General features: G+C 35.5%; 1 protein-coding gene across 2 annotated transcripts in view; it reads right to left on the bottom strand.

The window, feature by feature from the left end:
* LRBA (LPS responsive beige-like anchor protein) overlaps positions 1-13,093 on the bottom strand; it is a 370,517-nt gene that overhangs the window by 255,028 nt on the left and 102,396 nt on the right. The gene's annotated exons all lie outside the window — the stretch shown is intronic.

Genomic DNA, 13,093 nt, shown 5'->3' with positions numbered 1-13,093 from the left:
CTTGGATTTACTGAAATTTAAACAAAGGCTTCTCTATGAAAGCTTTAACTTGGCATCTCTGTAACAAGCCAAACCACCTCACTAATCAATAGAGAGGGTTTGATTTCAATAAGGGTGATAAAAGTTACTCTAACCCTGGCCAGCTACAAGCCCTCAACAGATGATGGTCATTAGGGCTCTAGCAGGGTCCCACGTACTCGGGCTGTACAAATGTGTCCTATTAGTACAGGCCCTGTCTGCTTGGCAACTCCGGGCTCAAGACAAATGGCAGCTGCTGCCCTTCAAGGTCTGAAGTCAAGTCCTCTGGGAATCTGAAAGCCCAACTGGAAAAATCAAGGCCTGTTCATTAGAGACTGCTTCAGGGGAAACTTGCAAGGCTGCCATTAGAACTTTATAAGAGAGCTAATTATTTTTATAAGACTTTTAAAACTATCAAGCACACCCAGTTATAATAAAAAGTATTTACTGCTGGCATTCCATTAAAAAAGACATTGCTTTTTGTCAAAAAATCTGCTGGTGACAGTACACAACTGAAGTCTTTGTATTGAAAATTTTAATGAGTCTTTTAGGAGAAAGTTGTGTAAAAATTGACTAGATGAGAGAGCTTCTTAAGTGAAGGTATAACACCACACCCACTAATGTGAGAAAATATCCCAAACACACTCATATCAAACTAGTGAACCACACATAAAAGTGGGCTGAGATTGTGCATGTGTGATTATCTACCCTTGAAAAATAGAAGCAATTCAAGAAACAAATACATTCAGTGTTGCAAAGGTGACTGAAAAGAACAAACAAAATCCTTGTTTCAAATCTGCACTGCTGAGGAACAGCCAAGCATGCTGCAGTACATGTGTATTAATAAATCAGTCAGAATGGCACAGGACCCACACGGTACCAAACATTAAGGCTAAGCAGAAAAATGAAAATTATTACTGCTTCAGTATTTTTCCTCTATTTTATCAAACAACAAAAGAAATAATGATAACTCCTTTCATAAAATATACTCTGGGGAAAAGCTGGTACATGACCTTTGTTTTTTATTCATAACCACAAAATTCTTTACTATTTTAACTATGAAACCAAATCAAAGTTTCTGATACTGAAATATTTTCCCAGCTGCACAGCATGACAACACTGTATTGAGTTCTAAGGTTATAACAGATCACTAGTACAGAATATTTATTACAAATCTGTTAAAAGTGCTATATGAAATTCATTAGTGCTCCTTAATCAATTCTTGGACCAACACGCACATGAGCTTCCGACTGCCTAATTCAAAAAAGCAATTACAACCCTAGTCCTCATGTAAAAGGACGACAGAAAGAAGCTATGTGAAACCAGTTTAAAAGAATGAAAATGTAAAGAAAACAGATTAGGAATGATTTATATCAATGCCTAGTGCTGAAGTTAATTACAACTAACCCAATAAAATAGTGCCTTTATTATTGTACAGCAAGTAATAACCTTAGACGCAAAAACCAGAACTCTTTGCTGACTTTTGCATGCTCAATTCCACTGCACACTACATTAAGAATTAAAGAAGTAGTAAATAAGCCATACAGAAACAGCAGGTTTTTAACTAAAAGCAGAAGACTCCCCTGCTGTTTAACCATGTGGGTTATTCCATGTAAACAGAGCTTCCTATAAACTAGTATTATGTTGTTAGTGGTAAATGCCTAAAACTATAATGAGAGTTTAATTTCAATACTTAAAAGTTAGAGTTCAGGTCACAGTAAGCTTTTATAGATTCTGAGAATAAATTATACACATGTAGAGCTGGAGTTACATACTTAAGTAGTAGATTCTTCAGTAAAAATACCATAGAAAAAACTGTCAGTTTATCAGACAATGCCTTTTGTGCTATGAGATTACTCTCAAAGTGACAACTGTAATCTTCTCTACAAAGGATATAAATCTATCCTAAAAAAACACATTGTTATGAAAGATATATGATATAAAATATAACAGCATATACAATCTTTAAAAACTACACACAGCCAAAAATCTTGAGATAGGCTGCATTTGCCAAAATTTATGGTAACACCAAATATTCTTAAAACAGCAATAAAAGAAAACTTTAACTTAATCCAAAATTCATACAAAATTATAAAAATATCACATATAAATACAATTATAACAGTAAGAATTTTCACAACATAAAAGCTGCATATCTCTCTGATCAAAATGCATAAGCCTCATTTTTGTATCTAGTTTCAAAGAAGTATGAAAAACTGGGGAAAAAACTGAATGAGTGGTTTTCAGGTCCCCAGTTTCTGATGGAGGAAGCAATTTCCCCAGGCAGCTTTTCCCTTTCTCTCTCCCACTAGCAAGCTGTTGCCATGACACCCCATGAAACAAAATTAGGGGTCAGGTTTGAGTTCATCCAGCAGCAAACCTTCTCCACTGCAGTTTCCTCTCCAGGTTCTTTAACCGTCGGCTATTTTCAATGCCAAGATGAACGACTAGTTTCAGAAAGAATGTGAACAGGAATCTTAAAAATTAATTGAGAAATCCAAGTACCAAGCAGTTCTGTAAATAGGCAGCAATGGGAAGCACAAAACTCTTAAGTCAAAGGAGATGAGTCAGAAAAACAGACGTGAGGAAAAGCAACAACAGAAGATGAACAAAGGGAAAAGATCCAAATAATTAAGTTGCAGTGACAGCATAATTTTCATTAACAAAGGCAAACAAATTGAGGAATAGCAGGAGCATAACACAACTGACCCTTGATTTCAGTACTTTTTTGTTTAACTGTGATTGTAATTTGAGATTTTGTAAAACCACTGAACAGGAAGGAAAATGCCTTTCAAGGTAGACTACAAATTACAAAAACAAGAAAATCACAGCAAACTCAGTGCTGTACAGCAGCACCAGTAGTGCTGGACTGGTCCCACTGATAGCAACATTCATCATCACCATGAAATAGCAGCAATCTTCCTGCTCAGTGTTCTTGGCTTCAAATAAATAAACGTAACTAATAAAGAAACAGGACACCGGTTTTGGAACCATAAGCCCCTTTATACACCAGGGGGGTTGGAAATAATGATCTTTAAGGATCCCTTCCAACCCAAACCTTCAATGATTCCATGATTCTGGTATCACCCTTTTCCCCAAATGTAGCTTGGCTTCTATTTAAACTCTCATAATGAATGCATGCACATAATGAACATGATTCTTGTTATCATTGTACCTTTGAGGGAATGAAATTCAAGTATCTAAACCAATCCCACCTCTTCACTCATAACATCGGATGTCCAAACTTGTCCCTTGATATTCCCTAAGACAATCCTATCCTAATGCAGATCTTTCCTTAAAACATTTAGAGAAAATGGGGCTAAATCATTTTTTTTTAAAAGGCAGAAAAACTACTATCTCTCCCATTACTCTCCACTTGCATACTCTGTTCCCTTCCTCATCCTAGATCTATTGTCTTTATTTACACTAAAATATAATACATATAAAACATGTTGCAACAAAGGTCTCTATTATCATCTGTCACTACAATAAACATGATAAATAATAATTGTTTGCTCCTTTCACTGCAAATCCTTACCTGCACTCACCAAGCAGATTTACCAAAATATATCCATCTTGGTTTCAGGTAGAAATAGAAATAAATACTTGCAGAACTATTAAAAGAGCACTGGAAAATCCAGCTGTTTCTTCTGAATCAAAATTGACTCTGAACTAGGATCTAATACCTAATAGACCTCAATATCATGATTGCTGTATAATCTGAATTATGAGTTTGTATCACTTAAGTTACCACAAAATAGTCATGGAAAAATTAGTGCATTGCCAACAATCCTTGATGAGACAAATCTTTTCCCAGCTCCACAAAAGGGCAAAAAGCAGAGATGCATATAAGTAAGAGTGCAAGTCAGACAATAAACTGAACAGCACCACTCCACAAAGTTTCTCTGGGTAGAACTTCCAGTAAATAGCACAGCTTCCCAAATCCCGAGTTCCCCAAGCAGTTCTGCTTGGAAACCGAGACACATTATTTGGTTTATTAACACAAACAAAAAAAGTTCTCATATTTGTAATTAGTATTATATCAGCAAGAAACATTGCTGCTCACTGAACTTTCCATAATCTCCTGCCCCTCCCCTGCACTAACCCTCTTTCCATAGTCTCAAATTAAACAGACTGGCTGTAAAACAGCAGGGTGTCAAATTAAGCACACTTTATTTTCAGAGGTCTCCACACTTCGCGGCTGACTTCCTGTCAGGAAGAGTTCCATTTCAGTGCAGAGCCCCACCAGCAGGGAGCTCACAGAATTAAGTGCCAGTTGATATTACTTTGTTTTGCATTTACCACCCCTGAGAATATTGTTCAAAGATCTAGTTATAAAGTCAGCGTGGTATCATCCTTCTGACTAGACTGCCAAGCCACAGGGTGTGCTCTTGCTGCACAAAACTCACCTTAAATGGTGGTGTTTTTTTAAGTCCTAGTGTGCTGGTGAAGCAACAGGATGCCTTTTTTCTTCAGAAAAGTCTTGCTTCTGCAGCTAAATTATGTTCCCTCAGTTTTGAACATCTGCAGCACTGTACATTAATGGAAATTAAGCTGTCCTGTTCCCTATCCCACTCCCAAGATTCACATTCACATTAGACAATCCACTCTCCTCCCTAGACATAAAAACGTATACATTAATCAATCAAACTCTCAGCAACACAGCTTTAAAGGGCTAATATTTCTAACTGTAGAGGGTGTGTTTTCCATTAAACTCACACCAACACCATGTCCTGAATTTCTCAGCAAATGCAAATAATTTTTAACTCATGAGAGTTTTCTTCATATGAGCTTATATTATATGAGAAGTCTACAGAATCACTACAGATTGTACTTTAGAAAAAGAAAATCAGGGAGGAAAAATCCTCATTTTTGCCACAGAATTCTGTTTTAGTAAGAACAACTTCGGAAAGTTCATCTCTTTACACTCCAGTGTGGCAAACTATTTCAGAGAATGGTTTTGTGGTTTGTAACCCTATCTTTTATCCATTTCTCTACCAAAAGCCTACAAGACATATTGGATCCTCCAACCAGAATTCCAAGAAACAATGCTTCTCATCACTCCAAACAAAAATGTCACAGCTTTACTACACCTGTACACTTGTACCTCTCTATACACTTTCTTAGTCTAATATATAGAACCCATCTTGACTTTTTTTCATACTTCAAAACCACGAAGCTCAAAATTCCTTCCCAGAAAGCAGATGCATAGCATAAACCAAAAAACACTAGTTTTTGCTCATCTTAAAATCTCACATTGTACATTTCATCTCCAAACGGGAGAATGAGTAAACCCTTAAAATATCCTCCTAGACCAGGTGTAAGGGAAAGATAAAGGGATATAAAGCAACACATTTTTACTGAGACCACCACCTGTAAGGATACAACTACCAAGTGCTTCTTGCATCACTAAGTGAAGAATAGGTCACTTATTATTTGTGCAGTATTGGCAAAAAATTCTCAATACATCCAACCTATTTTCATGCTTAAGGCAAAAACAAACTTAAAAACTTCTTTGATTTCTATTACTAAGTAAACTGTGAGTATACGTCCATTCATTCACGGCACATTGTTTCTTGCATGAGTCTATCACAATAATGTTTTTAAAATTTAGCCACTGTTGAACACAGGCATTTTAAATAGCCTATCTATAATCCATACTAAAAGCACAATATTCCTGAAGCCAGCAATTACACCTAAGAGAAAAAACAGATTTCAAGCAGATCTGAAGTGTAGTAAATTCTGAACCTTAGCAATTTTAAGAAAAGGAGTTTGAAAGAAACTCCTACTTAAACATACTAGGGTGCTCTCCAAGCAATTCCATGGAATTCAACAGGCAATTAAACTCTCAGACAATTTAGAAAGCAACAGGAAATCAGAGTGGGGATGAAGTTCTTACAGACAGGCCTTGCATTATCATGGGGTTTCACACAGAAAATATTACAATAATCTAGTTCTGGAGAGACAAAAATCTACATATTGCTTAAGTCAAAGAACAAAAAAATATATGCAGCTAATTTAAATGTAATTTCAACATTCTCCAGTTCAAAGGAAAGGTTTTCCCAGCTGTTTCCATTTATTTCAATCTTATCAGATTTGCACTTCAGACAGTTATCTACCAATCTGATCTTCAGTTTTAGACACTTCAAATGTATAACACAGTTCAATGAAGCAAGTAGCAAAATATCCATAGCACATGTAATCCATTTGTAATTATCTTAAGTACTCCACTCAGTGACAAATACCAAGCATGAAAGTTGTCAATAGACGTTTTCAGCACCCAAACTGAAATCCTCAGATTTCAGAGATGGAAGAAAAACTCACACTCAGGAAGGAAAGAAGTTACACTATGCATAAACCCCCAGATATTTCAGTGTAAGGGAGAACCCAGGTGTTTTAGAGAACAGATTTGGTAATGTAACCTTCTGTTTTGTTAGAAGGAGACTTACTGACACAACAGAAACTGAAATCCAAGCACCAAAGGACCACATTTAAAGAGTCTGGATTCCACAGCCAGTGCCCACCCACACCTTCCAGGCCTTTCATTCACATTCTCCCAAGTTAATCCTACTGACCACTAGCCAAACAGCTCACTGTGTGTATATCAAGTGTCTTGCAATGCAGGAGAATGCAGAAATCTTGTATCACAACAAATAAAAGGAAATGGCAATTGAGGACAAACAGAAGAATCACAATGTTGCTTTTACAAATTGAGAGAAACTAATTTGCTTCAAAACTAGACTTTTCTACATCACTGCTGGATGCCCTTAAGCTCCTGGACTATTAGCTACTTTGTGAGGATATGCTGAAACTTTTCAGACAGATGATTTTACCTGGTGATAATAATTGTCACCCAAAACATTATTTGAACTTAAATCTCTTCTGCTCCAGGAGAATACTTCGATAGCATGGCCCCTGGCTACTGTGAGATCTACCTTTTCCTCTCCCTGGCTTCCCATCCTCTGTAGATTAAAACATACATTGCAGGGGAAAAAGAATTATTGAGGAGAAAACAGTTTATAATGTAAAATCTTTTCACTGAAAATATCAGAAGTAACACTATACATAAAACTCAACAGACATTTCCCAATTACTTTCCACCCAGTTGCATCCTAAAAAAGGTTAGGACGAAGATCTTCCATGTTGTTTTCCAGTTACAAAGATCATGTAGTATTTGTTACTAAATTACACTAGAAACATCCCTACTGCTGTTTGCATAATAATCATTAACATGCTTGGCAATCCTGTGTTTTCAAATGCTAGGATTTACAGTTTTATTAATGTGCCTGGATCCATTTGATATGAAGCAGATCCGAGCAGCTTAAGAATTTAGATAGTCCACAGTAGAGTAAGTTGATCTTGAATATTCTCCCTTCCACAGCCACCTCATCTCTACAAAAACTTAGGCTAGCAAATATTCTTCCAATCTTCAAATACCTCAAACAAGCACAAGCAATAAAATTTAAAAATAATTTTTAAATATTTTTAAAAAGATGACAAAAGTGCATTATAAAGTTTCTGGCACAACATTTCATGGAAAGTTAGCAATATAAGGCACAAGGGAAACACTTATGGGCATGATTAATGCAAAATCTTCCCCTAAACCTCTCAATTTAGACATCGGTAAGTTCTTTATTCAATTTTTGTGCATTAAGATCTAAATCATTTTCATTTGCCTGAAAAAGCTATGTTTCTTATCATTTTATCATTAAAGCAATCTATCACTGAAGCTTTTTAACTCAAGTACAGCTGCATTAATCTTTGATAATCTAATTAATCTTTGCATTAATCTAAGATCCTATTGGCAGAAGTTCACACTGTATAAAAAGAAAACCTTTCCACTCCTGATATCTTCTAAATGGCTTTTGAAAGGAAATTAGAGCATGTATTACAGTTGATAAAAAAATCACCTGACAGCTTACAAAATCCTTACAAAATCTACCCTTTATGCCAAAGCACACACACATATATATATTTTTTTTTTGACCACATATCTAAAGGATTATCAAATTCTTTTAAAACTTATTTTCAGCTGTTATAACAAAGTGATTAGATGGAAGAACACTATTGTGACTAAAACATGATCATCTAATATTTGAGGCACATAAAAAGTATTTCAACAGCATTTATTCTCTTCATATCTCAACCAGGATATTGCTAAAGAGATTCCATGAATCTGCTGAGTTCAGCTGCTATGGTATCACAGTGACATTGGTCTTTAGATAACCCATAGTCAATTCAATTAAAACTTCATAGCAATCACTGCAGTTATCCATCACATCAAATTGCACTTAAAAGTAAATTAGGAACCAGTGCAGATCAAGAGCATCAGCATAATGTGTTCTCTAAACCAACACTGAAAACCTGCCATCTTGTACATCAGCTAAAATCTCCAAGCAATTCAAAGGCTTGCCACATTTTAGAACACACTGTAGAAATCCATTCCTGAGGTAATGAACTTGGATCATTGATGCAAAGTTATTTTTCTGAGCAGAGGATACTCATAAAAGCCTGAAGATCCCTCTGCATTCCACAAACACTTAAGCAACGGGGTGGAAGAGGAAGGAGGCTGTGGAAAAATTCTGCTGAAAAAATCCAACTTCTATTGCTCTTCCTTAGGGAAAATCATGGAATCATATGGTTTGTATGGGTACGTGGAACATGTTGGTATTGCTCAATTAAGATTCCTTACACAGTAAGAGAGATGAAACTACCAAGATGCTGCTCGTGCAAGAGATGCACGCTGACTTCTTTATGAGCACCACAATCTACCAGCAAATTTGGTAGAATTTGGATTTGGTAGAATACGAAGTATCATGCTAAAGAAATACCTGTGGCAAAAACGTCACCTCTTAAGCAGCGACAAGTAAGTTAGACATGAAAAAAAAAAAGAAAACTGAAAGCAAGCAGAAGACCTTTGCCTATAAGGGCAGTAAGACCAACTTTTACAGTGTAATTTTTTTCTGTCTTAATACTACTACTCAGCCTCTGCCATATTTTTTTTTAAATGCACATGTAAACCTCCAAAAACTGTCAGAGCTGCACATGACATGTTCAACCACGATTATATTTCACTGGGCAATATGAGGAAATGCTATCTCTGCACATGAAAAATATTTGGAGTATTAGGGTTTATGCTTCCCTCTTCCATCTCCCCATGGAAGTAATACTTTCTCAAGGTCCACTATACATCTAATAGTTATGGTTATGCAGTTATATTGCAATATATCATATTATTATTTTCAGAAGATAAAATACTTAGCAATTAAATGGACTGAAATGTTGGTCTTGGTTTTACATACACTATCAGCTACCAAGAATGTGCCTTTAGTCCTTTTGAAAAAACACTGGATAGAGGAGAAAGGAACTGAGAATCAGAACACCTTGAACAAGCACATGGGGTGCATGTGTGGGCAGTGGTGGTGGAGGGATCATACAAGTTGTTGCAGTATTCATTCATTTTCAGTTGTAACCTCTTAAATAGGTTGGGTGGCATTCCATCAATTTTAGGAAATTATCCAAGAGCTGAAGTTATCCAAGTGTTGAATCAGATAGTGTAAGTTTATTTTGCAGTCTAGAACATTTAGATTCAGTAGAAAAATGCTCTTAAGTAGAAAATGAAGCTGAGAAGAGCCACCTAATTAGTTCTCTAACACAAACTCCACTGATGATTCAGTTGATTGACTACAGAAAGTAGCATCTTTCAAGTGCCAAAAATTCTGTAAATCCAAAGGCATCAAGGAAAATTATAGAACCTATCTCACCTATTTTGTACCTTTTCACCTTGGAGCTACAACAATCAGACAAATGCTTCATGCATGTGAGCAAGAGATAAATATTTTTAATCCCTTCATGAGAGAGGAGGGAAGACCACAGTCTACACTCATGTATTTCTACATAGTCATGTATTTCAAGAAAATATTTGACAAAGGAAAGGAAGCACAGTAGCATTTATGCTTTATGGACATGCACTCAATTCATCCATGCTGCTTTGAGTTTTAGGCACAGAGAGATGAAAATGGTTTCTTCAGGGGTGACATCAGTTTCCCCGAGAAGTCTTGACTCACAACTGCATGTGAGCACCTCCAACATCCTAATGCCACTCATTTAAGATGGCAGAACAGAAAGAGAACTTCTCTCTTTCGGCTGGTTTAATTACCCCGACAGGATGCCAGACCAGACAAGATGGTGCTTCCAGGTTCACTGTACTGTATGCATTTCTGATAAATGGGAAAAGAATAGATGACCTGGCAGAAGGCTCAGACAATAACATGTGATTTACAGGACATGAATGCAGCTACTATAAGATTTATCTGACAGCCCTCTCCGATAGTGGACTGTTGAGTATCCGATGGAATGATTTCTAGTCTGGAAAGTCTGCTACTGAGTAGCCATACACATTATTTATTTATTAGATGTTTTGGGTTGAAACCATTTTTAAATGATGCACTTCACAATGCTCAGCCATAAATTTAGTTTTAAACCCTAGAAGGGAGGTAGTGTTATTGGAATGTGTGTCAGACTGAATTAGGATGAGCAACACTACGCTTTTATAAAGTGGCCTTGAATGCAACGTCAATTCCTTCAAAAATGATATTAATGTCAAATAAGCAGGAACACTTTGCAGTAATATTAAATGAAGGATTCTTTATGTTTTGATAGATTTATAGAAATGTAAGTACACACACAGAGACACGTCTCAAAATGTAGCGTGTCTATCAAAAAACACAACTGTTTTTGTCTTAGAAAAAGCCTTTTGTCTGTGTCTCAAACCACCTGTTTCTCTTTTTTCCTTGTTTTAAACAGAAAGCAATATATCAACATGCAAACACAAAAACATTAAGTAAGGGTCTTTTTCCATATGCCTAAATATATGAGTTTTAAACGAGAAAAGAAATTAACCAGGTGTCACAAATAGTTTCAGAGAATTGTACCTCTTGAATCTTTTTAAAAATTACTTCACCCATTAAAGAGCTGTATTTTCACAAATTTATGAAAAAATGGCAGGATATTATTATTCCATTTTCCACTTCTGTGGAAGAGAAATATAATTCGGCCACAGATCTAAATGAACATCAAAAAAATGTCAGGTGCTTCAGAAAAACAATCCAAGTATTTACATCATATCTACAATGTTTAAAATGAATTTTGAGAAGAGGTTATCATAAAAAGCACCAAAGATTAATCAGAGCAATCTTTCAATTTCATAAAACGATGGCTGACAAATTTGTGAAGTTTTAAATCAAATTTGCAGATACTTACTTCATAACTACGCCACATTATTTATGTGATTAAAAACTGGTTTTTGACCTGATCTTTTGATCTTTGGCACTGCATCCTCTCCATCTCCTCTTAAAAATTAATTAAAATTTTAGCAAAAGGATATCACTTCATTTCCCACCCTATCTTGCAGGGGAAAAAAAGAAAATAAAAAGAAGGGAAAAAAAAGAAAAAAAATCAATCAAGCTCAACCCCATCTCCTCCCAGTATCTGTAAAATGTCGGCTTGAAATTCAATTTCATATCTCTCAAGCTTTCATGTAGCAAAAGACAGTTCACTTCTTAACAAAATAAATCACTTCTGTGATTGCCATGCTGACCTCTTTGAATTAGGAAAATTCAAAGTGAAAAATGTAATTATCACCCCAGAACAATCTGTATACATCTGGAGCTAATTTTAGATTCATTTCTCACATCATTTTTCATATTCTGCCAAAAATTACAGCTGCTATGTAACTTTAAAAAGACTTTGAGGTCTTTGTGACTTTATTGGTTTATTTCTACTACTCCACAAAGAACCACCTCAGCCTGTGCAACTTGCACTGCTAAGCAATCACGGTAGCTTCAATTTGATTAGATTAGCATTAAGTGGCATTGTGACACATATGACAAATAGGTGCATTAGAGCACGTCATTTATTCCTTATCCTTTCCACTTCCCAAAACCAAACAAGTGACGTACAGTACAGAGCACAACATGATTTTAAGAAAGATTAGATTACCTTACCCAAAAAAAGGGGAAAGGTCAAGCACTAATTATTGATACAAGTAGCATGGATACCAAAAACTAATTTTTCTAAATGGCAATACCAGTTGTAAGACACATATTTAATACTTGGATTAGTTTTTACTTTAACATATTCCTGAATGAACAGTAAAATTTGATATATAGATTTCTCAGTAGAAAAGATTCCTTTATAATTTAAATCAGCTGCAAGTTCATATTCTAGAAGTTGTGAACAATGTTCACTTCCAGTACTGCTGTATGTAAAATAATGTCTAAATTCCAAAAGTTCCATAAGGAATATTAAATTCCTTTCAGGGTAAAATGATACCATATTTCCTGAGGAAGATGGAAAACTAGATGAGCAAAGTTCTGGTTACATTCATTAATAATAACCTCACTGGAAAACATAACTACTCTTCACTAGTTCATTGTAAAATCTATTAGGTGTAATCTCCAGAAGTAATTGTTCTTATTGCACTTTATTGACAATGTAGACTATCGATTTTTCACACCTTCTATGATTCTTTCATTTGTATTCATGAAATGTCTATCAGCACACTCTAAATAAATTTGGCAATATAGGCACTAAAACGAATAAATCGATGTGAAGAAACATTAATTTTGCATTATCCTTATTCGTCAGGCAAGCAAACCATAGGGGTTGTAAATGAAGGTCAAAGGTTCTGAAATGGGTCAGAACCCTTGACCTCTAGACCAATACCATTCCCATTAAAAAAGGCTATTTTAAAGTTTTAAGTAGGGGAATTTACTACCAGAAAGGTATAATTTTAAGGCACCAAAAGAAAGGCTCAATAAAAACAGTCTCCCATTTAATTACCAAAAAAAAAAAAAAAAAGGCAAGAAACCCCCCCAAAAAATCCAATTAATAAAGCATACATAATTTTAAGAAAGTTCCTTAGGCTCTGTCTCTTTTTTGAACCACAGAAACAGGCAGTTCTCAAGTTCTTACATATCTAAAATCACTTTGCCTTTAGGAATGTAGAATGTCCCAAACTGATGACAACCAGGGTTGCTTTCTTAAATTTTTCTCAAATCCTTAGTACTTGTCA

The sequence above is a fragment of the Agelaius tricolor genome, unplaced genomic scaffold, assembly GCF_023055355.1.
Source record: "Agelaius tricolor isolate 1412-34295 unplaced genomic scaffold, bAgeTri1.0.p SCAF_8, whole genome shotgun sequence".
Lineage (NCBI taxonomy): Eukaryota > Metazoa > Chordata > Aves > Passeriformes > Icteridae > Agelaius > Agelaius tricolor.
This window is presented reverse-complemented; position numbering and strand designations above follow the sequence as displayed.